The 25,204-nt window shown below is 34.4% G+C and overlaps 1 long non-coding RNA gene across 1 annotated transcript; it reads left to right on the top strand.

Moving 5' to 3' along the window:
- Positions 1-2,059: 2,059 nt before the first annotated feature.
- Positions 2,060-23,832, top strand: LOC147822498 (uncharacterized). Its single transcript, XR_015445586.1, has 6 exons — positions 2,060-2,708; positions 14,521-14,608; positions 15,445-15,602; positions 16,421-16,611; positions 20,734-20,874; positions 22,339-23,832. It is a non-coding gene; the product is annotated as an uncharacterized LOC147822498 (long non-coding RNA).
- Positions 23,833-25,204: the final 1,372 nt, after the last annotated feature.

Raw genomic sequence — 25,204 nt, 5'->3', positions numbered from 1 at the left:
TTCATTCCTCAAGAGAGTTTGGGTATCTCACTTGGCTCCAGGGGAGTCATAGTTAGTATTGAGATATAGTCTAGCTGCCATTGGAATCCTGAGAAGAGAAAGGGCTGACTAACTGAAAGTACTAAGGCTAAAATTCTTATGAACTCAAAAAAAAACAAAGAACAAATAAAAATATTCTCCAAGTAACTTCAACTCTCACAAGTTATAGCTAATTTTAAAATAGCATTAGTAAACAGAAAAAAATTAGTCTCACTAAATCTCATCAAAATTCGGGGCCTTCATGGTTACTTTTATTTTATTAAAAAAAATTTAGTACTCCTTTAGAAAAGAAATCAGTGCTAATATTGTATGGCATGACCTTTTCAGACATTGGAATGAACTTTTTTCTTTGGTTTAGAACTAATCACTAAGTAAAACACCAGATATTGGCATCTTTTGGATGAAAAAAAAACCCTTTGTAATGTAGAATAAATAATTTTGCATCCTCCTGGCATTGATTTGAAACTTCTAAAGGGGTAAATCTTGCTTTGCAAAATCAACGACCTCATGATTCACTATTTGGATCTATTCAAAAAGTAAAGTTAAGTTGTTTCACAGAATTATAAACAACTATCTTTTAATTCTCCTCTCTTTGAGGACACTGGGCAATATAAATGCCTGAATAGAACAAATACAGAAAGAAATTTGCAAACTTTTATTTTGCAGTGTTTCATATATCAAAACGTTTTTATTTCACAAATATGTTATATTTTAATGTCTTTAAATGAATAAATACCTTATAGTAGTCTTTTTTACAAAGGCAGTTTTATGTTAGGCTATGAATAGTAACAAAGCAATGCAAGTCAAGATACAAAATTTATTTGCTAATGAGAAAGGAAAAAATAATTTAAATTATATTGTTGAAAGAGCAGGAGATTTGTAAATAACAAAAAAATTAAAAGAAAGACTATAGGGAAATAAATAGTAATTTAAAGGTTAGAAATATAAATGAATAATATAAAGACATTAAATCTGTCTAGTTCTATATCAAAAGCAGTTCAGGTTTAATTTGTGTGGTTATTCTTATCATTGATGTGACTACAGTAGTACTAAACCTCAGGTGTATTTCTTTTGTTAGTGAATTTCCTTAAATGATTATTGGTGCTAATCTAGCCATCTCTACTAACTGTACTTTATTTCCATCAATATAATCTTAACATCACCATTACAAAAAGTTTTTGTAACCATCACTTCCAAAACTTATTTGTAGCTACTAGATGTGCATGCATATAGTATTATGTAACTTTGTTGAGATAAAGTTTTAAAATGTGCATGTTAAGTCACAGTACATGGTTGGAATTCTGTTTATTGTTTATATGTGAATGAATGAATTTAACTGAAGATATTCTTTTAAAGAATGTACATTTTATAATAATGCTAATTAAAGCAATGACAAAGCTATGGGCTCTGTTTGGAATTTTAGTTTCATAAAATATACATAAGCTACCATATTTCAGTACTAAAGACTGAATAATACAACTAAAATATATTTTGTTAATGTGGGATGAATTTTGGGGCATGATAGCATATTTGTAGCATAGCAAAAGATATTGCTAAGAAAAACTTTCTAAGTTTTCTCAAGTAGCAACACAGGCAATGAAATTATTTATATGGAGGCTTTATTTGTTTTGTGGAGATACACCACAATAATATGAAAACTCTCGGGCAAAGAATAAAATTGTTTAGGAAGATACAATGTTTTAAGACTTCTATTATATTTTGTAACAGATGAAACAATCTATGAAAGAATAAAAATAAGTATAAACAAGGGATGGTTATTAAGTATCCAAAATAAAAACAATTTTGTGTTAGCCAGAATGGTTTTCTCAGACAGTAGGGTCATTTTTAACTTTTTTACATTAGGTTGTGTCAAAGTATATACATATATATATATATATATATATATATATATATATATATATATATGATCTATTTTAGTGGTCAAAGACAAAAGACAAATAAATCTCAATATATTCTAAAGTGTTATATAATTTTAAAAGCAGTGTCATATATTTTTCTTGAGGCAATTTTTATCATAAAGATCATTTAAGCAGAGTTTTTGATGTAAGTAATTGCATGAAATTTTGTCTAGAATCTGGATCAAAAAATTTGGGGTTTTAAAAAGTTTTTTAAATTAGTGTTAGATTGTATGACTTTAGAGTATTGCTAACTTCGTAGAAGTGTTTATTTTGCTTAATGCTCAAAGTGTTCATCATACAGGTTTACGGATGAAAATTGAAAATGTTATTAAATACATGAAGTACTATGGAATCATTACAGCTCATTAGATGATTAAGAATGCTATATTAAATAAGTCTGTATTCAGAGTTTTTTTATTGAAAGAGAGTGGAGTTTTGAATAAATTTATTATAAATGTTTTGAAATGCTAAAAAATGAAATTTACAATTAAGAAAAGAAAATATATGTGTATCAGGTACTAATTAATACTTTGTCCTCAGGAAGAGAGCCTCACAGAATAGTTCAAAGAGATGACTGGGTACAAAAGGGCAAAAAGGTCATGAAAATCTTTCATAACAACTTTGCGAGGAGAGCTGTTTCTGTCATATCAGCCATGTGGCTGAAAGTACAATGAGAATGGAGAAAAGAGTGAAGATTGGGTCCTTTAAAATATGAACTTAAGGTACCACACTGAAGTATTATCTAAGAATGTGAGTATTGAAGTTATATCAAAAGAAGAACTGTTTTCTAATTTCAAAGATAGTACTTAAATGCTCCAAGATTTTGTGAAACTGTTATTGAGGTTTTCTTGCAATGATTTCTAACTTCTAATAACAATGACTGAAATTTACTATAGTCTCTTTTAAAGTTACTTTTGCTTTATTGTTTGTATGTAGATCTCCCCCAATTTTTTCTTTCCAAGGTGAAATGGTAAATTTCTAAATTTACTGTGGCAACAAAAGTACCTAATATATATAAAAAATTTTAAATTTGCTTGACAATTAGAGTGGAAGGCATTGCTTATTGTAGTAAAGTTAAAATGTTTGTGTTTGTAAGGAAACTGGATGGACAATTAGATAAATAGGTGGGCCGATGCATCTATATATACATACATACATATATGAAAAATTAAAGATGACATGGAAAGGGATAGAAAAGCAAATTCCGAGAACACAGGAATAAGAATATATCCTTTATCATGTGGGCTTAAATTAGTAAACACAGACCTCCAAGGCCAAAAACAAGGCTTCGATTTCCGAGCAAGACTGTATTCTATGGAATAAAGATTGGATAAATGTTGACTTGTGGAAAGTGCCATAAGTGAGTGTGGTCCCAGTGGCAATTCACTCAAGAGAAATCTTTATGATAAACCAGCATGTTGGTGAAGAAACACTGGCTCACATTCACAGTCATAAACCACATAAAATATTTCTATCAGTGGCAGACCACACATACAGCAGTAGTCCCCTAGGGTTATATCACAGAATAATTTTGTAGGAGTCTTAGCTTTTGTAAGCATGCTCTATGATGTTCATAGAATCACAAAATAGCATAACTTCATTTCTCAGAACACAACCTAGTTGGTAAAGTATATATGACTGTAGTTGAAAGGCAGTATTGAAACCTACTCAATGAACATCATCATTCTGTGTTTCTCAAAATGTGATCCAAGGTGTAAGAATCATTTAAAGTGTCTGTTAACATTAAGATTTCTTTTTTTTTTTGCACTTTATTAATTTATTTTATTGGTACATTTTAGGTACACATCACAATTACGTTTCTCATTGGGAATTGTACCTTTACATAATGCATCTTGGTTCTTATTTTTTCCCCATTCCTAGCCCTCCCTTCACCCCCTCCACCCTTCCCTATTTACAAAGACTATATTTCCATTTTTTCCATTTCTTATCATTTTTCCTTTCCCTTCTTTCCTTTCTCCTTCCCCTCCCACTACCCCTACCACTTTGGACCTTTTCTTCCTATTTTGCATTATCGATTATTCATTCTAATCATTGGTACATTTTAGGTATACAATATAATGACATTCATCATTGGAAATTTGCCCTTTACATAATCTCTCTTAGTTCTTATTTTTCACCCTTGCCCAGCCCTCCCTTCAACGCCTCCATTCCACCCTATTTACAAAGATTTTGTTTCTAATTTTCCATTTTCTCATATTAATCCCATTCCCTTCTATCCTTTCCCTTAGCCCTCCCACTTCCTTCCCCTTGGCCCCTTTGCTTCCTATTTCACATTACCTATTATACATTTTAGTCCTTATTTACACTTTCAGTTTCTCACACCAGAGAAACTATTTGGTATTTATACATGTGTGTCCTATTTATTTCACTTAAGAGTATCACCTCAATGTGCATCCACTTAGGTATAAATGTCTCTAATTTCTCAATTTTTATGGCTGAGTAGTACTCCATTTTATAAAAAAACCACATTTTCTTTATCCAGTCTCCAGTTGATGGGCATTTGGGCTGTTTCCAAGTTTTAGCTATCACAAACTGTGCTGCTATGAACATGGGCACACATATATCACTGTGGTATGATTCTTTTAATTCTTTGGGGAAGATCCCCAGCAGTGGAATAGCAGAGTCAAAAGGGACATCCAGTCCTAGTTCTTTGAGGTATCTTCATACTGATTTCCACAGTGGTTGCACCAGTCTATACTCCCACCAGCAGTGGAGCAGGGTTCCTCATTCCTCACAGCCCCGCCAGCATTTGTTATTGGTTGATTTCATGATAGCAGCCATTCTTTCTGGAGTGAGGTGGAATCTCAGCATTGTTTTCATTTGCATCTCTCAAATGACTAGTGATGTTGAACATTTTTTCATGTATTTATTGGCTATTTCTAATTCTTTGTCTGAGAAATGTCTGTTCATTTCAGATGCCCATTTTTGGATTGGGTCTTTAAATTTGGGAGGTCTGATCTTTTTAAGTTCTTTATAGATTCGAGATAGTAGACCTTTGTCTGAGGAAGAGCAGGTGAAGATTTTTTCCCACATGGTGGGTTGTCTCTTCACACTGCTGGTGGTTTCTCTTGCTGTGCAGAAGCCTTTTAATAAGAAGAGATCCCAGTTGTTGATTGTTTGTGCTAGTTCATGGGCAACTGAGGTTTTGTTCATAAAATCTTTTCCTACAGTGATGTCTTCAAGAGTTCTACCTAACCTCTGTTCCAGCTGGTTCAGAGTTTCTATTTTAATATTTAGATCTTTAATCCACTTTGATTTTAATTTAATGCATGGCAAGATATATACGTCTAGTTTTAATCTTTGGCATTTTGAAGCCTAATTTTTCCAGCACCATTTATTAAAGAGACTATCTTTCCTCCAGTGAGGGTGTTTGGCTCCTTTATTGAAGATGAGATGGCTGAGTGTGTCTGGTGTTGTTTCTGCATCTTCTAATCTGTTAAACTGGTCCTCAGGTCTGTTTCTTTGCCAGTGCCATGCTGTTTTATCACAGTAGCTTTGTAGTATAGTTGCAGGTTGGGGATTGTGATACCCCCTGCCATGTCTCTGTTACCTAGAATTCCTTTTGCTATTTTGGGTCTCTTCTTGTTCCAAATGAATTTTTGGATTGTTTTCTCTAGGTCCATGTAGGATGCTGCCGGGATTTCCATTGGAATTGCATTAAATCTATATAGCAGTTTTCGAAGTATGGCCATTTTAATTATATTAATCCTTCCAACCCAGGAGCAGGGGATGTCTGTCCATTTTCTGATATCATCTTCAATCTCTCTTTTCAGAGTGCCATAGTTTTCAGAGAAGAGGTCTTTGGTTTCTTTCATTAGGTTGATTCCTAGGTATTTCAGTTTTTTGGATGCTATTGTGAAAGGAATTATTTGCCCTATTTCTCTCTCAGTGAGTCTGTCATTCGTGTAGAGGAAAGCTACTGATTTCTGTGAGTTGACCTTGTAACCAACTACATGACTGAATTTGGGTATTAAGTCTAGAAGAATTTTGGTGGAGTTCTTGGAGTCTTCTATATAGAGTATCATGTCATCTGCAAATAATGACAATTTGACTTCTTCATTACTTATCTTTATTCCTTTTGTTTCTTTCTCTTCTTTAATTGCAATGGCTAATGTTTCCAGAACTATATTGAACAAGAGTGGTGATAGTGAACATCCTTGTCTTGATCCTGATTTGAGTGTGAAGGATTTCAGTTTTTGACCATTTAGTATCATACTGGCTGTTGGTTTTTCATAGATGGCTTTTATCAGTTTGAGGTAGAGAACATCTATTCCAATTTTTTGTAGGGTTTTTTATCATAAATGCATGTTGCGTTTTGTCAAATGATTTTTCTGCATCTGTGGAGATAATCACATGGTTTTTGTCCTTGACTCTACTGATATAGTGTTTTACATTGATTGATTTGTGTATGTTGAACCATCCCTGCATCCCTGGGATGAATCCCACTTGATCAGAGTGTATGATCTTCTTGATGATCTTCTTCATTCTGTTTGCCAGTATCTTATTAAGGATTTTTGGATCTATGTTCATTAGTGAGATTGGCCTGTAGTTCTCCTTTTCAGTTGGGTCTTTCTCTGCTTTGGGGATCAAGGTGATGCTTGCTTCCAGGAATGAATTTGGGAGTATTGCTTCCCTTTCAATTTCACTGAAGAGTTTAAACAGTAGTGGCAGTAGTTCCTCTCTAAATGTCTTGTAGAATTCAGCAGTGAAGCCATCAGGGCCTGGGCTTTTCTTAGTTGATAAGTTTTTAATTACATTTTCCATTTCATTGGTTGATATTGGGTTGTTCAGAATTTTTTGGTCTTCTTCGTTCAACTTTGGTAATTCATATGTATCTAGGAATCTGTCCATTTCTTCTGTGTTGTCCATCTTATTGTTGTATAGGTTCTGGAAGTAGGTATTGATGATCCTCTGAATCTGCTAGATCTGTTGTAATTTCACCCTTTTCATTCCTAATTGCATGGAGTTGGGCCTTTTCTTTCCTTTTCCTGATAAGGTTGGCTAAGGGTTTGTCAATTTTGTTGATTCTTTTGAAGAACCAACTCTTGGCTTCATTGATTTTTTTATATTGTTCTCTTAGTCTCCATTGCATTGATTTCTCCTCTGATCTTTATAATTTCCTCCCTTGTATGAGCTCTGAGGTTGTTCTGCTCTTCTTTTTCTAGAAGATTGAGGTGCGACATCAGGTTGTTTAATTGGGCTCTTTCTGTTTTCCTAATATGCATATTCACTGTTATGAATTTCCCTCGTAAGACTTCTTTCACTGTGTCCCATAGATTCCAATATGTTGTTTTGTCATTGTCATTTAATTGAAGAAACTGTCTGATTTCTTCTTTAATTTCCTCTTTGACCCACTGGTTATTCAGAAGTATGTTGTTCAATTTCCACGTGTTTATGAAATTTTTTGAGTTTCTTTTGCTATGGATCTCCAATTTCATCACACTATGGTCTGATAGTATACAGGGGATAAGATCAATTCCTTTGCACTTACTTAAACATGTTCTATGTGTGAATATGTGGTCTATTTTGGAGACTGACCTATGTGCAGATGAGAAGAATGTGTATTCTGATTTTGTGGGGTGGAAGACTCTGTAAACATCTGTTAAGTTCATTTGTTCAAGAGTTTGATTGAGTTCTAGTATTTCATTACTTATTTTTAGTCTAGTTGATCTATCTATTTATGACAGTGGGGTTTTGAGTTCCCCCACTACAATTGTATTAGTGCATATATGACTTTTCATGTCCGTTAGTATTTGTTTTATATAGTTGGGTGCACTAGTGTTTGGTGCATAGATACTTATGATTGTCATCTCTTCCTCTTGGATTCTTCCCTTTACAAGGATGTAGTGTCCTTCTTTGTCTCTCTTCATCAGTGTTGGTTTGAATTCTACTTGATCTGCAAAGAGGATAGCTACTCCTGCTTTTTTTCGGGTTCCCATCACATAGAGTATTGTTTTCCACCTTTTAACTTTCAGTCTATGAGTTTCCTTTTGAATTAAGTGTGTTTCTTGTATGCAGCATATTGTTGGATTTTGCTTCTTGACCCATTCTGCCAGTCTATTTCTTTTGATTGGTGAATTGAGACCATTAACGTTGATGGTTATAACTTAAACATATTGACTTGTCATTGTCATGACTTTTTCTTTTTGTTGAGTTCTCCCCCTTTGCATTTAATTTCTTGTGCCAGATGGGTTCATTCTGCTTTGCTTCCTGGGTTTGTGATCCTCAGTGTTTGCTCCTAGGATATTGTGTAAAATTCTTTGGAGTGCTGTTTTGGCATCCACAATGTTCCTCAGGTGCTCTTTGTCATGAAAGTATCTTATTTCTCCATCCATTTTGAAAGATAATTTTGCAGGGTACATCAATCTGGGTTGGAGGCTGTTTTCTTTTAGGGCTTGGAATATGTCACACCAAGCTCTTCTTGCCTTGATGTTTTATGTTGAGAAGTCTGCTGTGATTCTGATGGGCTTTCCTTTGTATGTGATTTGTTTCTTTTCTCTAACTGCTTGTAGAACTTTGTTCTTCTGTTGAGTTTCTGGATTGTTAACAATTATATGCCTATGTGTAGATTTTTTTTTGATCAAGGCTATTTGTAGTCCTATATGCCTCACTTATCTGTATGTCAAGCTCTTTTCCCCTGCTTGGGAAGTTTTCTGCCATTATTTCTGTGAAGAGTTTTTTATGTCATCTACACTCTCTCCTGTTTCTTCATGGAACCCAATTAGTCTTATGTTATTCTTTTTTGCATCATCTAGCAGCTGCTGGATTGATTTCTCATGTTCCCTTATAATTCTGAAGCAATTTTTCTTTTCCTGGTCATTAATTGCAATCTTATCATCTATATCTGAAATTCTGTCCTCACATTGGCTCATTCTGCTGTGTAGACTTTCAATGGAGTTTTTCATGTCCTAGAAATCTCTTTGCATCTGTTTTATGGAATCCATTTGTTTCCTATGTTGGGATTCTATCATCTTCCTGAGCTCCTCTCTAGATTTATTAATCATGTCTTGCACTAGGAGCACAATTTCTCCTTTTATCTGAGAAATTATTTCTGATTTCATTTTTTCCAGATCCCCTTTTGTTGCCAGTTCAGTGGGTCTGGGTGGTTGAGTATCAGAGTGTTCCATCTCATTTCCCTTTGGGGTTTCTGTAGGTGATCTGGAAGTCTGGTTTTGAGACTTATTTACTTGTTTTCTCATTTTGACTGGGGTGGGGGGGCTGTTGGCACCTGCATGGATTACCTCCTCTAAGCTGGGAGAGGTGGGCCAGGGGCCAGGAGCAGCAGTAGGGATGGTGACCCAAAAGTCCTTTCCTTTGGGCTGGGATCAGCAGGAGGGCTGGTGTCTGGGAAGCCCCTTCCTCTGGACCAGGAGCAGTGGGTCAGCGGCTCAGAAGCCCCTACCTCTGGGCGGGGAGTGGCAGGACCCAGTACAGTGGTCTGGTGGTCCAGTGTCCTCTGTGTCTTTGTAGTGTGGAACCAGGTGCCTGTACAGAGGAGTGTGGGAGGGTGTCCATTGGATTGTTGCTGGGGAATGGGCTGATTCCACGTGTTCTGCATGACTTGGGACCCTGGTAGGGCGTCCACAGACCTGCCTGTCTGCTGCGGGCTGATTTGGCATGTTCTGCTGGACTTGTGACCTTGGTAGGGCATGTGCAGACCTGCCTTTCTGCAGCAGTCTGATTCGGCGTGTTCTGGGCAACTTGGGACCTTGGTAGGGTATGCCAACATTAAGATTTCTAAGACTTACATTATCTCACAAATCACATCAATGTAGAAGTGGTGATTATGGGATGAAGAATAAAATAAATATTCTTCTTATAATTTTCAAGAGATTCTTATCCCCACTTGTAAATATCTAAAAGAGAACTCAGAAACTTTTGTAAAAGAATTGATATCATATATTTCAAGCTTTGTGGCCAAGAGGCAAGATCAAGGATATTATCAGGTGCTTACATAGCTAAAAACAAAACAAAACAACAACAAAAAACAAAAACAAAAACCCAAAGCAAAATAAAACAAAACTTCACACAATTTTAACTTTGACAAAATTCAAAACATAGTGATGATACTGATAAAAAAAGAAAACATTTTGTAATGAAATTCTATTTCTGAGATTATGGTTTACTTAATGAATTTTCAAACTCAGTGTTCTTAATCATCAAATCAATTACAAATATGTTTAATTGTAAAGCATGCTTTTCAGCTTCTGACTGAAAAACAAGTGAAAAGCAAGCTATAGTGTTCCAACTCATTTAGAAGCTTATTTTAGTCTTTTCCTGATGCTATCACAAATTATTGTAAACTGGGTAGTTCACATAAGTTGAAAGGCTGAATAAGCTGCATCTGATGTCCATAGTAGATAGCAGCAGCAAAAACATACATACTGAAGCACAATTGAGGCACAAGGGCAGGCTGACTTCCACTATTTTCTCTTATTTTGTTCCATGCTGACTGCAAGCCTACTGGAGTACACCATCCATAATCAAAGCAGATCTTCCCCTTTTATTTTGCTTGCCTACCTACCAATCACCTCTGGATATATCCCTACAGACATACAAAAAATTGACAACTAAGATTAATTTAACAGTCTTGAATAACTGACAATAAGTTAGGAAAACTCATCAGTTAGGAAAACAATTTGGTGATTAGAAACAATCTGTGAATACCAATGTACAAAAAAAATAGAAATTTATTCCTTACATTTTTGGAGACTAGAAAGCTCAAACCGAAAACACTAGAAGATAAGGTGTATTCTACGTAGACTATGCCTTCACATTGGATATTCATGATAGACAAGGCAGACAACCACCATTAAGACTCTTTCATAAAGGGCACTAATCTAATTCATGAAAGTTCTTTTTCATGATCTGATCATCTCCCAAAATGCTACACGTCTCAAAACTATCATTTTGAGGATGAGAATTTTCAGATCATAACAATTATTTTAATTTTGGAAAAGGTATTTAAAAATACAATTACACAGATTATATAGTAACAGGTCTCATGAATTCAATGTCTAAACCTGTTCTTCCTTGTATCTTTTCCCAGTTAGAAAATATCAGCTTCTTTTTTAAACATTATAGGCTTAAAATATTGGAATTACTCTTGATTCTTTTTTAACTAGTGCCTCATATTCAATCTGTCTGGAAATTATATAGGTTACATTTTCATGATATATTCAAAAATTAGGTTTTTAAAAATTATTTTTTGGTAATGTTTGTATTACATAATGATTACATTCACTGTGGGGAGTTGGTACATGTACATGACATTCTTTCATTCTTTTTTAATCCCTTTCCTCTCCCCTCCTTCCCCTTCCCTGAATTTCTTAGACTCCTTCATACACACACACACACACACACACACACACACACACACACATGCACACACATATATATTTAAATATATGTTTGTAGTACATAATGATTGTTCCTCATAGAGACTTGTTGCATGTGTACAACACTTCACAATCCCTCACTCTTTTTAAGAACTACTATTATCTCTATTACCAACAGCCCAGTTTGTATTCGTTTTTCATTTCTTTCAGAAAATATTTAAAGGTGGATAACATTATTTAAAAATATTTATTTAGCTCACAGATTTGGAGGCTGAAAGTTCAAGATCAGTAAGCTTTATGAATGTGGCCTTTGGTGAAGGCCTAATGGAGAGCCCTTATACAGTGAGAGCATTTATAAGAGTGAACAATAATATGGCCAGACAGGAAGACATTAAGTGATTCAGAGATTAAGCTCAGGTTTTTATAACAACTTGCTCTCAGGAAAACTCACTCCAAGAAACCAGTATTCTTTTCCAAGTGCAGCACTCACAATGACTTAGGAAATTCCACTGTACCCCACCTCTTAAAGGTCCACAGTATCTTACTACCATCACTCCAAAAACCAATTCCCAGACATATGAATCCTTGAAGGACAAATCACATGTAAGCTACAGTATCAACATATTTAGATTGGTACCACAACATCCAAACAACCATCATTTCTCATCTAAGATATTTTGAGTGCTCTCAGTAGATTTTCTTCTTCTTGCTCTTTTCTTCCTATAGTCTATATTCCACACAAGTTCCAAAGTGATTCCTAATAAGTATGTCAGATCTCGTAACTCTCCTGCTCTACATTTTCAGTGATAGCCCATATCAAACTCTATAAAATTGAAATTCCTTACCTTCTTGATTGAATTTTTTACTCCCTTTATATCCTCTGTCACTTCCTACCACACTGTCACTTCAACATTTTCTGAAATATCAAGCACACGTCTATCTCAGTTCCTTTGCTAATGACATAGGAGAGATATAATTCCCAACCTGGTAGATGTCAGATGTGCTGAGTTCATGTCCACTGAAATTGAAGAATGAATTCCAAAGAACAAATGAGGTTAAGTGTAGGAAAGCTGTTCCTATACCCCATTCCTATTCCTATTGGGGAATAAGAATGGGGTATAGGAATAGCTCCTGAGAGACAGGAAGGGTCCTGAGTGTGTTGCTGCTGAGGTCATCTCTCTCAGAATGTTTTGTAGGACAAAGTCATGAGGTGAGTACAACATAGGTCAAACTATAATCAACCAATAAGTTTACAATTATAGCTGCTTAGCTAACATTGATCCAATAGGGAGGTGGAACACTTAGCAAGGGCATATGGATGACATCATTAACCTTGGTCTTAGTCTTGTCTTCAGTCTTAATCTTAGTAGCATTAGTCTTAGTGAATGGGCGAAGATAGCCCACACCTAGTGGCCTAGTGAGATAATGATCTATTTCCATGGGAAATCCTAAAAGTGTGATATCAACTAAGGTATAATCTCAAGCTTCCATCCATCCCTTAGGGAAGTATGTATATCTGGCCATTGTGACTTTAATCTCAAGGTCTTGCCTTCTTCAGACACATCTCTAGCCACAATTTTGATGTATTCTCATCCTCTGCACTGACTTCCTTGAGAGAGCCCAGTTCCTTTCTGACTGTATATTGATTTTTATGTAACATAGATGCCTGTAATTCCACTACTACTCTGTCTTTTTCTCTGGAACTCTCTTTTCCCAGTTATCCTTTTGACTGATCTTAATTCACTCAGATCTCTACTGATATATCATCAAATTAGTAAGACTCTATAAAAAGTTGCAAACACTTCACTTCAAAAACTATTCCTCTTAATCTACTGTGCTTCATAACTACAGACACCTAATATGTTTATTTTTCTTTTAGTTGCCCCACACCACTACATAAGAATGCATCCTTTATGTAAGAAAGGACAATGTTCATTGTTCCTTCCTAGTGAGTAAATGACTAACTGATATGTAAGGATGATAAAAAATTTACTTAATAAATAAATTGTATAATGTAATATGATGAAACTGATAGGACAGAGAAATAATCATACCATATATATTAAGAGAAAAAACAGAATGAGTTTTGATTAAAAGCAAAAAGTAACAAAAGTGGGCTGGGGATTTAGTTCAGTGGCTATGCTGCCTGTCTTGAAAGGGCAAGGACTAGAGTTTGGTCCCTGGTACGAAAAAAAAAAAAATTCTCAAAAAGTAACAAAAGAAAGATGAAACATTTCAACAGGAGACAAAGAGAAAAATTCAAGGAAATATTTTAAGAGGAGAGGCTTTTTGAAAACTAAGACAAATTTTTAACTTTTGTATTTTTTGATATTCCAAATTTCTCTTAATGAACACATTTATAATAGTCCACCCCTAGTGAGCTTTGAATAATTTTTAAAATATATGAAATAAATAAAAAATTAAAGTTCAAAGCATTTTACGATATTAACATTTTGCTCCTGTATTTCTACTATTCAAACGAAAATCGAAAGGCAACTACAAACTGGGAAATGTTCACACCAAGTATGACAAATCAATTGTTATAATACTATTTTATATAAAGACATCACAAAAATCAATACAAGAAAACAGTGGCAAAATATTTTTTGGGAAAATATATCAATGTACAAATATGAAAGGATAAAAATGGAAAAACAAGACTGCACTAAGATCTAAATTCTATACCCATCACCATAAAAAAGAATAACAATTAAATAGAAATATGCAAAATGCCAAAGGTAACTATCTAAAAAATGCAAAAGTAATTAGCATTTTCACTATGAAATTGTAATATTAAAAAAGTAATTGATGTTGGTGAGGCAGTTAAAAAAGACATCTTCAGATATTGCTAATAAGGGTTTACATTTTTTCTACTATTTTGGAAATGTACGTTAATACACATCCTGAATGTTGTTAAAGGATTTTGAAGAGAGCATTACCACTCTAAAACTCATATAAGTACCGATTCCCCATTACAATGGAAAATTGCATTTTCAAATCCTTACTAAAGACCTCTGGAGCAATCTTCATGTCTTGTCATCTTTTACAGCTATGCTACCATCCCACTCTCATACTTTACATAATGTCAAGTAATGTTAACTATGTTGACCAGTCTACCTATTGCATGACAGACAAGATCTCTTTCCTTTACATATGACTTCCTCTTTTTAATTTGCTTTTTTAATTTGCTATTTCTACCACAGAAGTGAGACCATACAAGGCTCAGAAAAAACCTCTTTGTTAAGAGTTGATAAAATGCAAAAAATAAAAACCAAGACACATCATGTACAGGTACAAGTACCCAATTATAAATGTAAATGTATTGTATACCTAAAATGTACCAATAAAAGAATTTAAGGGAAAAAAAGTTCATGTGAGACAGTTAATATCAACTAATAATCAGTAAATTTAGTTTATTTTGATCAAAATACAAATTCTGCTCTTTTGACAGTTAAATGTTTTTTTCTCTATTGTGAGAAATAGAAGATAATATTCAAAAAGATTGAAGACACTCAAATGAGGTTATTATCCACCAACCCCAAACTTATAGCTTTACTTAGATCTTCAAGTATCTTCTATAACAGTGTTCAAATTACTCAAAATTTTGATTTGATTATCTTTAGTAAAATAAATGTGTTTAATTTTTAATTAAAAATTTACGGGTGACTCATGAACACTGTCATAACAAACACTACCAAGCTCTTGACCCTTGGGGTATTGCACCCACGACCTTGACAATTTGAAAAATAAACAACTTATATACTACTGAAATATGGTTTGAGTCCAGTATGAACTAGGAGAGATGGGCACAGGATGGAAGTTTAAATTATAATAATATTATTCAGTTAGATCCTTTCTGGAAAATGATTGGAAGTTGATGTGAAATTACTTATGTTCATTTTTTATGGCACTTTATTTCTTGAAAGACCCAGAAACTGTGGCTCTTAGAGGGGTCTCTCAAGAAGAGGAGATTGATATAATGATGATCTTGTCCTCAGACACCAACCTGTCTCTAATGGGGGATATGGGTCCCTTCCACACGGTTAATAAAAATAACCACACTTGGTGGAGCCCTCAACTCCTTGTTATAATACTTAGGCGAGTAAATCAGTTCCCTTCTCTTACAGTGACTCGGGAACTCCATCTGAGGTTAGCAGCACAGCGAGACCTAGTATTCCTCAGCCTCCTCATTATGCTCCTCAGACAGCTTTAAGCCCTGAAGAACATGCTCAGAGTGGAACTTGCTACTCCTCTAACTCACAACTTATCCTGCCCCTAAGAAAAGGTACTACTTGTGTCCATATTTCTTTTTCAGTGGCAAATATACAACAATACAAAGAACAACTAGGCTAAATTTTAGAGGACCTCAGTAGATTTGTAGATGGGTTTCGAACTTTGACCCTTGATTTTGACCTATGGCTACACATCCAATTTATCTTGGCCACTTGCCATCCCCAAGATTAAATACAAAGAATCCTAAAAGAAGCTAGGAGACATGCAGATGAAAAAAATACTGCAGCAATGAAACAAAAACACCTTGGAGACATTGTTATCCATCCAACAGGACCAAACTGTTACTATAATACTAGCAGTGGACTAGAAATAATGTCTAGCATGATAACTGCTCTTGTCATAAGAATGAAAAGATGCAGTAAGAATTATGTTAATTATGAGTGAGCAAGGTCACAGAGGACCAAAAGGAAAATCAAGCTGTATTCCATAGCCAGTTAGGAGAAGCTTTTTGCAAATATATAAACATAGAGTCATCTTCTAGGGAGGGACGGGCATTGATGAGACATCATTTCTTTAGTCAATCAGCCCCGGATATTTGGCACAAGTTATGAAAACTTCAGATGGGTTCTCAGACCCTAATGACCCAGCTGCTGGACATGGCCTTTGCTGTATTCAAAAATTGGGATCTAGATGAGGATGAAAGAAAACAGGCCAAACTTATAGCTGACACAATTGGCAATACTTTAAACAAACCCAAGTGATCTAAGGGAAAACGCAAGAACATTTGAGGAATGGGTTCTTGCTTTAAATCAAGAAGAAAAGTCATGGGACTGAATCAAGTCACCACCCAGACCCTCCTCCTTGTGACAGGTGGCTGGATGTACCTGGCATATGGCACTAGAAGATCGATTATCTTCACTCTCAGAAAGAGGCTAGTACAGAAAAAACCCACATTTCACACTGTGATGAAGTCTGAAGGGGTCCAGCGCAACACACAATGCCCCTGTCCACAGGCATCATAACCTCCCATGAGGAATTCTGGGTGAACTTGGACATCATGGGTGAGCAAATCCATTTGCACAAAGATCTACGGGTGGCTCATTTTGTTTTAACTTCCTTGTCTGGAAAATCTTCCTCTAGCTTTATAGCCATAATTGAGGTAGAGAGGACCACTAGTTAGAACTTCTTTACTTGTGTTTTAACATGTCAATTCAAAAAAGACAAACATTTAAACATGAGTTTTTAATAAACAAATTCAGTAGCATAGCTGGATACAAAGTCAACATTCAAAAATCAAAAGTATTCTTGTACACAAATAACAAACACACTGAGAGAAAAATTAGGAAAACTACCCTTTCACAACAGTATCAAAAGAAATGAAATACTTAGGAATCAATCTAATGAAGTAAGAAAAAGACCTTTACATTGAAAATTACAGTACTCTGAAAACAGATTAAAGAGGTTATAGGAAAATGGAAAGATATTCCTTGTTATTGGATAGGAAGAACCAATACAGTGAAAATGACTATACGTCCAAAATTTTTATACAGATTTAGGGCAATTCAGGTCAAACTACCAATAGAATACATCACTGAATTATAGAAAACAATTCTAAAATTCACTTGGAACCAGTAGAGACCTAAAATATCATAAATAATTCTGGACTACAAGGACAAATCAGGGACATCACAATCCGTGACTTGAAATTATACTGCAAGGCTATCATGATAAAATAGCATAGTGCTGGCAAAAAAATATATTAAAAAACCAGACAGGAGGATCAGTGGAAGAGATTAAAAGATGAAGAAACAACTCTAAACACACTTAGCCACCTTATCTTTCACAAAAGGGCCAAATGTACCTTCACTGAAAGAAAGGTAGCCTGTTTAATAAATGGTTCTGGGAAAGCTGGATTTCCACATGCCATAGATTAAATCAAGACCCATATCTCTCATGATTCATTAAATTATAATGGAGATAGATGAAGATGTAAATATTAAAACAGAAATACTAAATCTGCTGGAAGAGTGGATAGGTAGAACGCTTGAAGACATTGCTGTAGGCAATGATTTTATGAACAAAGCCCCTACAACTCAGGAAATATTACAAAGAATCAACAACTGTGATTTTATCACATTCAAAAAACTTTTTTATAGCAAAAAACTACCAACAATAAAGAGACAACCCACAGAGTTGAAAAACATTTGTGCCAGCTTTTCCTCAAAGGACTAATAGGTAGAATATGTAAAGAGCTCAAAAAACTCAGACCGCTTCAAATTTAAAGATCCAATCCAAAATTGAGCATCTGAAATGAGTAGGCAGTTCTCAGATGAAGAAATAAATAGATGTAAATTATTTGTAATATTTATATAAATATATGTAAAAGAAAATAAATATATGTAAAAATGTTCAGCTTCACTGGTCATTTAAGAAATGCAAATTAGAACAACATTGAGATTCCATCTCACTCCAGAAAGAATGGCTATTATCAAGAAATCAACCAATGAAAAATGCTGGGGGGGGGCTGTGGAGGAAAAGAGCACTTCTCTATTCTTAGTGAGTGTAGATTGGTACAATCATTGTGGAAATCAGTGTGGCAATTCCTCAAAAAACTGAAAGTAGAAGTCCCTTTTGACCCAGGTATTCCTCTTCTTCTATTGTCCCAAAAGAATTAAAAACATCATATGACAGTGATGTATGCACATACATATTTATAGCAGCACCATTTATAATAGCTAAATCTGTGAAACAGACCAAATGCCAATCAACAAATGAATGGATGATGAAAATGTATTTTTTTACACATGGAGTACTACATTTCCGTAAAGAAGGATAAACTTGAGGCATTTCTAGTGAAGTAAATCGGACACATATGTTTAAATATCACAATGTTTCTCTTATGTGAGAAACTGAAAGGATAAATAAGGACTAAAATGTATAGTAGATATTGTAAAATAGGAAGAAAATGTTCAAATGGGAAGGGGAATAAGCGAAGCGGACAGGAAGGAAGGGAAAAGAAAATAATGGAATAGAAGTAAAACTGGAAATAACATTTTTGCAAATAAGGAGGGGAAGAAGGGTAGAAATGAGGGGAGGTGAATAGGGTAAGAGAAGGATCAACATATATTATACAGGGCCGGGGATTTAGCTCAGTGGTTCTGGCACCTGCCTTGCAAGCACAAGGTCCCGAGTTCGATCCCCGGTGCCAAAAAAAACACAAACATATGTTATACACAGGTACTTATTCCCTATGGTGAAAATGATCATAATGTATATCTGAAGTGTAACAATAAGATTAAAGAAAAGAAAATTCAAACACACACACAAACCAATCATGCATTCACCTGTGAAAAATCTGGGTATTAAAAACAGACAATAAAAATAACAGAAGAACTCTACGTATATTCTGATTTAATTTGATATCTCCTTAAAGTTGTTTTTATTTTTATTTTGTTTTTGTTTTTGTTTTTAGTTCTTTTATTGGTACATTTTAGATATACAATTCATTTACATTTATTATTGGGTGCTTGTACCTGTACATAATGTATCTTGGTTCTTATTTTTTTCCCCATTACCTGTGCGCCCTTCACCCCCTCCATCCTTCTCTATTTACATAGATTTCATTTCCTTTTTTTTTTCTTTTCTCATAGCTTTTCCTTTCCCTCTTTTCCTTTCCCCTTCCCCTCCCTTCACTCCTTCGTCTTTGGACCATTTTTCCTATTTCAAATTATCAATTATTCATTTAAATCATTTTAACTCTTGTTTACACTATCAGTTTCTCACACTAGAGGAACTATTTGGTATTTACACATGTGTGTCCTATTTATTTCACTTAAGAGTATGGCCTCAATATGCATCCATTTCGCTATAAATGACCCTAGTTTTTCATTCTTTATGGCTGAGTAGTACTCCATTTCATAAAAACAACCACATTTTCTTTATCCAGTTTCCAGTTGATGGGCACTTGGGCTGCTTCCAAGCTTTAGCTATTACAAACTGTGCCGCTATGAACATGGGTGCACATATATCACTGTGGTATGATTCTTTTACTTCTTTTGGGAAGATATCCAGCAGGGGAATAGCTGGGTCAAATGGGACCTCTAGTCCTAGTTCTTTGAGGTATCTCCATACTGACTTCCACAGTGGTTGCACCAGTCTGCACTCCCACCAACAATGGGGAAGGGTTCCTTTCTCCCCACAACCCTGGCCAGCATTTGTTATTTGTTGATTTCTTGATAGCAGCCATTCTGAGTGGGGTGAGGTGGAATCTCAGTGTTGTTTTCATCTGCATATCTTGAATGACAAGTGATGTTGAACATTTTTTCATATATTTGTTTGCTACTTTTACTTCTTTGAGAAATGTCTGTTCATTTCAGATGCCCATTTTTTAATTGTCTTTGAATTTGGGGGGTCTGATTTTTTTTCAATTCTTTATATATTCTAGATAGTAGTTCTTTGTTTGAGGTACAGCTGCTAAAATTTTTTTCCCCACATTGTAGGTTGTCTGATAGCTCTGTTAGTGGTTTCTTTTGCAGTGCAGAAGCTTTTTAAAAAGTTGAGATCCCAGTTGTTGATTCTTTCTGCTAGTTCCCGTGCTGCTGAGGTTTTGTTCATGAAGTCTTTTCCTATGTCAATGTCTTTAAAAGTTCTACCTAACTTATCTTCCAGCAAGTTTAGTGTTTCTGTTTTAATATTTATATTTTTAACCCACTTCAATCTTAGTTTAGTGCATGGTGATAGGTATGGGTCTAGTTTTAATCTTTGGCAGGTTGAAATCCAGTTTTTCCAACACCATTTATTAAATAGGCTATTTTTCTTCCAATAATGGTGCTTGGCTCCTTTGTCAAAGATGAGGTGGCTGAGCATGTCTGGAGTTGTTTCTGCATCTTCTAATCTATTCCACTGATCCTCAGGTCTGTTCCTTTGCCAGTACCATGCTGATTTTTATCACAGTAGGTTTGTAGTATAGTTTCAAGTTGGGAATTGTGATACTCCCAGCCATGTCTGTGTTGCTTAGAATTGCTTTAGCTATTCTAGGTCTCTTATGGTTCCAAATGAATTTTTGGATTGTTTTCTCTAGTTTTGTGAATTATATTCTTGGAATTTCAATTGGTATTGCATTGAATCTATATAGTAGTTTTGGAAGTATGGCCATTTTCACTCTATTGATTCTTCCTACCCAGGAGCAAGGGATGTCTTTCCATTTTCTTGTATCCTCTTGGCTGTACAGAGAAGAGGCCAGAGGAGTGTGTGGGGCTGGTGTCCAGTGGATTGCTGCCAGGGCACGGGCTGATTCAGCATGTTCTGCGAGACTCGTGACCTTGGTAGGGCCAAGTTGTTTTTATTTTAAAATACTTATCTGACAATGACTCCGTATACAGTGTGATGAATTGTACATTGTGTAATAATCACTTAAAATAAGTAGCATATTTACAATGCTCTAATTAGATCCTGCTAGTAAAAATCAAATACAAAGAATGCTCCATGTGAATTTATGCAATTGATATGTATTCATAGTCTGCTGTATTTGGAGTTTTATGGAGTATATATGGTCCATACATTGAATCAAAACATTTTCTTACACAATGCATTGAAAGAATGTAGGAGTATCAAGAGCAAAGCACGTAATATCAGACAGATTTTAATCTCCTTGCTAGAGCCTGTTAACTGAAGACATGTTTCATATAGATAAAATACAAGCATCCCACAACCTCTGATTAAAAATATTAGGTTATAGGCATTTCCACTTGACACAGAGAAAGAAACAAAATAATGACTCATTTTAAAATGTGAAATTTATGCTTGATTTTTCAAATTTTGATAAAATACATATAACAAAATTTACAATCTCAACATTTTTTACTTGTACACTTCAGTGGCTTTAAGTTCATTCACACTGTTTTTCAATCATCATCATTATATATCACCAGAACTCTTTCCATATTGCCAAAATGAGCTTAGGACCCATTAATCCATACTTTTAATGACACTTAAAATATTAAACCACTTCTCCACTGTTGGATATTAAAGTTCCTTATAATTGTTTTATTGTTATGACAAACAATGTTTTGATAAGTATATTTATTCACATGATTTTATATATTATTGCCCCTATTTCTATTAGCTAGATTCTCATAAGTGGGAATTGTACAGTTATATTGGTAAAAGTATTGTTACATATTAACATATGCTGACCATATTAACAGATCTGTTTCAAAAATCTTGTAGCAGTTTAGTTTTTACCAACAACAAAAAAATAAATTATACAAAATGGCTGATGACTAGCCAAAATAGAAATTATCAAATTTGATTAAAAAGAAAAGTAGAAAAACAATGGCCATAGAACAGATTGCAGAATAAATATGCATAGGATATTTAAAGAAAACCAATTACAGCTCATTTTATAGTTAAATAACCTCTATATATGATCAATGTCATTCAATTATAAGAATAAATTTTCAAACATAAAAATCTACCTCAATAATTTTTTATAAAAGATATATTTTATGAGTCCAGCTGATCTTTTCATACCATACCTAATTTTTGGATTGATGGTTAGTCTACGTACCAGTACAACTTGGGCGCATATTGACACAATTATTTGTGTGTATGTGTGTCTGGAAAGGGTGAGAGAATAGGCAGATTTCAGGAGCAGGGATAAATGTTACCTAGTAAGGATTTAGAAAGTGTTGCTCAATAGAAGATGATTACTTTCTAGTTTAGAATGCTGAAAAAACATATTGCAGATACTGTCCACTATATTTAATATATTTTTATTCCTCTCTGAGATGTTTTTACAGAAATAAAAACTATGGAGATCAGTTATCTACAGATGAAGAAAACTCAGCTGATGTTTGAGGAAAATTCTCTTTTCTGAAGTGCAAATATAAAGCAATACATCAATTTACAATCCATATCAATGTATGATGTAGATTTTGTTTTTTAAATATCTTGTATCTCCAAGTCCATTTCCCATGACTCTGAATGCACTTAATACACAAGAAATTCCTGTGAGAGCTGATGGGATTCTTCTTGCATACTTTTCAGTAAGGCCTGTTAATCTATATTTCTCTTGCATACTTCTCAATAATTCATGTTAATATATGCAAATAATAGGTAACAATAACTATGTTTCAACTTTGTTTTTAAATTAATCATTATGTTCATTCTTTGCAATATATACCAGTGCCTATATTAATTTTCATTAAATTACAAGGCAAAATATTTTCATTTTCCATTTGGTTTTTGTATTCCTTAATATTTCTCCATTACAATTACATTAAATGTGCTCTTAAAGATAAGATTCTTTCATTATACAGTTTTCCTTCTACATATTTCTGGAATAAATATGTTATACATAACTGGAGAGCCATAACAACAATATTTTAACAAGGGTGTTTTATGAAAAAATGGATTTGCTTGTTTACTTTGTCCTTCAAACTAATTCTTATGTAATGTCAGAGAATCTAAAAAACAGTGTTAGAAACTGAAAATGTGTGAACTTGGAGAAACTCCAGAATTTAAAGTAAACTAATATTATCAGGAGAAGAAATATACATTCTAATTACTTTAATTTTCCTCAATAAAGAATCATCAGTAACTATCATCTTTTGTATTTTGCTATAATCAAAGAAATTTCCATTTACTTGAAGCAATACTTAGGTTCTAAAATATTTCCATTAGAAGTATAGTCTTCAGAATATGAATTTTAAGCAGAAGGGATAAAACAACCATAAAAGTGCAAATATATAAGAGGTCTTAGGAATAATTTCCGCTGACTAAAATAGATTATGGCTCCAATTTATCCTTCTTATGTCTTTGCATAACGTCTTAATATTTAAAAAATCTTTGCTTACTGAAAATCTTGAAACTGATGTATATTAAGACTAAAAGTCACCTTTTCATGCTTGCTGGCCATTTTACTTTTTCTAAGAAGTGTCTGTTCATTTCACTTGCCCATTTATTGATTGAGTCTTTTATTTTAGGTAGGATTTTTTTGCATTCTTTACATATTCTAGATTAGTTCCCTGTCTGAAGAATAGATGGTAAAATTTTTTCCCACTCTGAAATGGCCAACAAACATGAGAAAGTATTGAAAATCTCTGCCCATTAGAGACATCCAAATTAAAACAAACTAAGATTTATCTTACACCAGCAAGAATGGCAATCAAGAAATCAAAGAATAAAAAATGCTAGTATGGGGGCCGGGGGATTGAGCTCAGTGGTTCTGCCACCTGCCTGTCAACCTCAAGGTCCCAAGTTGGGTCCCCGGTGCCAAAAAAAAAAAAAAAAAAAAAAAAAAAAAAAAAATGCTAGTATGGTTGCAGTGAAAAAAGAACTCTCCTACATTGTTAATGGGAATGTAAACTAGTACAACCATTATGGAAATCAGTATGGAGATTTCTCACAAAGCTAAATTTAGAATTCCATATGACTCAGCTATTTCATGTCTATGAATCTTCTCCAAAAATCTTCTCCAAAAATCTGTAGAATCTTCTCTAAAAATATCATCCTTCAGAGATACATTTGTACCCATGTTTATAGCAGCACAGTTCATAATAGCTAAATCCTGGAAACATCCTGTTTGCCTATCTACAGACTAATGGATAAAGAAAATGTAGCATTTATACATAATGGAATACTGCTCAATATAAAAGAGGATGCATTGGAGACATTTGTCAGAATGGATACACCCAAAAAATATAATGTTAAGTAAAATAAATCAGACACACAAGCTTATATACTCATGATATCTCTCATTTGAGTAAGGCAATGTACAGAGAGCATAATAAGAGATGGATAGAAGGAAACAGAGGACAGGTGTCTTGCAAATGGGAAGGGGTCCTGGAGACAAAGAGTGAGGGGAGAGGGTTAGGCAAAGGAGAAGTAATAAGCACTAAGATATGCCATGAACAGAAACCTAAAAACCTTAATGAATGTAAATATTATTTGTCATAAACATGAGCTAAGTATAATAATAACAATAAGAATAAAAATGGAGAAAGGGGATACAGAAGCAGAGGAAGTGAGGTCAGTGGGAAGAGAAAGATTTAAAAAAAAAAAAAACAAGCTAGCCAGGCATGTTGGTGCATGACTTTAATCCCAGCACTTAGGAAGCTGAGGCAGGAGGATTGCTGAGAGTTCGAGGCCAGAATGGGCTACATAATAAGTTCAGAGCCAGCCTGAACTACAAAGGGAGACCCTGCCTCAAAAAAAAAGCTGTATTATGTACATGTGCACGTGTTCCTACTTCAAAGATGAATGTAAACTTCACATACTGAAAACATAAACTAATAAAAATAGACCAAAATTCATTCATCAATAATGAAAGGATATTTTTCATTCTTTTTTTTTTTTTTTTTTGAGGCAGGGTCTTGTAAGATCGAGGGCCTTACCAAACGCTCCAAGGAGCTGACTGCAGTGAAGAACACCAGGGAAGGAACACACCGGACAAGTTGGAAAGTAAAACAGACCTTTATTAGTCTGGCCAGATGGCACTCCCAAAGCAAAGTAGCTTAGAGAGGCAACTGGCTCAGAGCCCGAAGCTGTTTTTATAGGGGGTTGCAGGGGAAGTTAGCAAGAGGAAAAAAAATGTTGATGGTCAAATATGTTTGCAGATTGTCTTATAGATAGCTGTGTCTGGAACATCGGTTT

The sequence above is a fragment of the Heterocephalus glaber genome, unplaced genomic scaffold (genome assembly GCF_053883595.1).
Source record: "Heterocephalus glaber isolate CG9 unplaced genomic scaffold, H.glaber_assembly_v1.0 deba00001613, whole genome shotgun sequence".
Lineage (NCBI taxonomy): Eukaryota > Metazoa > Chordata > Mammalia > Rodentia > Bathyergidae > Heterocephalus > Heterocephalus glaber.
The sequence above is the reverse complement of the archived record's forward strand: the minus strand, read 5'-3'. Positions and strand labels throughout refer to the sequence as shown.